At 41.4% G+C, this 2,997-nt stretch overlaps 1 long non-coding RNA gene across 1 annotated transcript; it reads right to left on the bottom strand.

The window, feature by feature from the left end:
- Positions 1 to 232: 232 nt before the first annotated feature.
- Positions 233 to 1,292, bottom strand: LOC123066861 (uncharacterized). The gene is made up of 3 exons (XR_006431459.1): positions 1,225 to 1,292; positions 991 to 1,130; positions 233 to 442 (listed from the first exon to the last, which is right to left on the bottom strand). It is a non-coding gene; the product is annotated as an uncharacterized lncRNA (long non-coding RNA).
- Positions 1,293 to 2,997: the final 1,705 nt, after the last annotated feature.

The raw sequence follows: 2,997 nt of genomic DNA, 5'->3' as shown, positions 1-2,997 counted from the left end.
AGGCTGGTGACATGTGGCATCTTTGCCGTCTGTCACTTGACGGCAAAGCTCCTTTTTTTTAAATCAGAAATTAAACAGTTTAATACACAGTATAGAACCATAACAGCACAAAACCATAACAGGACAGCATAGTTCCATAGCAAATATAAGCAACAATGAACAAATATAAGAACGAAGTTCCATAGCATATATATAGTCCCAAAACAAAGTTCCATAGCATATAGTCCCAAAACAAAGTTCCATAGCATATATATAGTCCCAAAACAAAGTTCCATAGCATATATATAGTCCCGGGACAAAGTTCCATAGCATATAGTCCCAAAACAAAGTTCCACAGCATATAATACACAATGAACAAAGATGGCATCACTACGTAAGATTTGGCACTACAACAAACGCCTTCATGTCCATGTCGTAGTCCAAAGAGCATCCAGGTGGCAACCTACAAGATTGAATGGTGTGTGTCAAATAACGTGCTTGAAATCATCAATATGCCAAATAGACAAAAGAAAGTACTTCGACACTACAAAATAAATAGTGATCCATATTCCATAGTGAGTTTCCAAAATAAAAAGCTTCTAGTACATATGGAGTTTCTTGAACACTTATCCAATTTTGAACATGCTAATTTAACACTAGATCTTTACTTATAAGTCTGATCTTTAAATGGTTCAAACGGTCTCTACTTACAAGTTTCTAAATCATGGAGATCTTCAAATGGTTTCTAAATCATGAAAATAAGTAACTACTTGTCTCTAAATCATGAATATCTTCAAGTGTTCTCTAAATCATGAAAATAAATAGCTTCAAGAATGCATATATTTAATTAAGATCATGGTTGAAATTGTTCAAATGGATTATAGTTTGAAACGGTTCAAATGGTATCTACTTGTCTCTACTTATAAGTTTGATCTTCAAGAATCAAGATAGCTACTTGTTTCTACGTTGACAAATTTGAGACCTACGTAAATGAGATATGTACGCACTAACCATACTCGATCTCAAACATTCGGAGAACCACCAAGGTTGTTGTCGCTTGGGCCTCGTGCATGTGAAGATCCATCAGCATTAGATCCATGGCCTGATTGAGGCATCTGCATAGCGGGCATACCATTCTGGGTACAATAAGCCTGCAAATTATGTTTGAGTGAAGATTAAGTACTGGTAGTAGAAGATTATGATTGAGTGAAGATTATGTATGTGTTTGGCAATTAAGGAACTAACCGCAAACATTGCAAAGCATTGACTAGTTTGTGCCAACACCGCCTGCTGCACCGCTTGCTGCATCCTCTCATCAGCTAGTCGCCTCTCCTCCGCCCTCTCCTCCGCCGCCACTCGCCTCAACTCCGCCAGTCTCGCCTGCAAAATATGGCATGGCAATCGCATCTTCAATCCAACAGTAAGTAAGAAACAAACATATATAGAAGGACTTGTATAGAATACCTCCATCTCAACCATAGCTGGAGTCGAGCGTTTACATGTAGAAGATTTTGAGATACCTAACCGAGCTTTGTATTCAGGGAGAGAGATACGGGAGGAACTAGGGAACATGCCTCCTGCAATTGCTTCCTTGCCATGTTTCCTGCCTTCTCCAGAGATCATGACCAACGCGTGGTCAAGAGGCTCTGTTGTCACATCATACTCGGGCCCTTTCAACTCTTTTGCCTTCCCTTTAAATTTCTCCATCCGATCGTAGGCGGTCTTGCTGGAGTACGCGGACGCTGTGTCATTCTCATCGTAAGGCTTGGCTGTTCTGTACGGTGCCTTATGGGCCAAAGCATACGAGACGAAAAGGTTGGGCACTGGAGCATTATTGTGAGATGCCTGCAACCAAAGCAACATGATTAAGATTTCATCACAAGGATTGGCAACATGTATGACAAGAAAAAGCTTATGAAGAACAATCCATGGAAGATATACCCAACGTTCACCGTACTCCATAACGTTCAAGTTGCCTTGATGATGTGGTGGATCCAGCATTCCGGCTCGCCGATTTCTATAATCTTTGTTTTTCGCCCTGTACTCTTTGGAACACCAATAGTCCACGATCCGCTCCCAACACTCCCCCTTATCGACGCACCATCTCGGAGTAACCTAATTGATCAATTGCATCTCATATATGTCAAAAAGAAATTGAGTGCCAGCCTGTTGAGGAAATAACAAGCATGAATATGCTTTACCTGCATGTACTTGTCCTTCTCAAGACGGAGTCTCCTACCAGCTTTCTTATCAAGACTCTTATAGCCTTGAGTTGCCATATATTTGCGGACGGCTAAATGGCGCGCCTCATGCATCAGATTATGCACAAGCTTCGGGCAATGTTTGTTGACAACTGCTCGTGCCTCCTCCAACTTTCCATCCTCGCAGTGTGTGATTTTTATTCAATAACACAATCAGGTTTATATATATGCACCCAGGTTTATACAGTCAGGTTTATTCAATAACACAGGAATATTAAATCTAAGTTTTCTAGATAGTTTTGCTACTGCAATATTATAGTCTGCTAGCATTCTATTAAGAAAAAGAAAAAGTAAAATCTAAATCTAAGTTTCCTAGATAGTTTTGCTACTGCAGTGTGTGAAGGAAACTTAATGATTACCCAAAGTTCGGCAAAGACCCGCTCGGCTTTGTTGTGAAACTCGATGTTGTTGGCTACACCAAGATCCTCATAGGCTTTGTAGTGGTCCCAGGTACATGCTGGCTCCGGAACTTTGCCCTCCCCAGGCAAAGTAACCATGCCAGGGTAATGCTCCTTAATGAGGCTCCCAAGGACTTCGTTCACGTGTCGGTACTTTCCCGTGCTAGCTCCAGCTTTCTTCCAACCGCTACATAATGAGAATCCAAAGTTATTAGCAATTGTTGCATACATTGAAGGTAGAAAATGGGAAGCCAAAGTTAGTTACATTTCTCCACATGGAGCAATACATGGCCTCTGCTCCACAGGAAGCCCTCGTTCCGGGAGCCTTGAGGAACCACGTAGGTACACGGACCGACCCT

The sequence above is a fragment of the Triticum aestivum genome, chromosome 3B, assembly GCF_018294505.1.
Source record: "Triticum aestivum cultivar Chinese Spring chromosome 3B, IWGSC CS RefSeq v2.1, whole genome shotgun sequence".
NCBI classification, from domain to species: domain Eukaryota; kingdom Viridiplantae; phylum Streptophyta; class Magnoliopsida; order Poales; family Poaceae; genus Triticum; species Triticum aestivum.
Note: the sequence above shows the minus strand (reverse complement) of the source record. Positions and strands in the feature narration are given on the sequence as shown.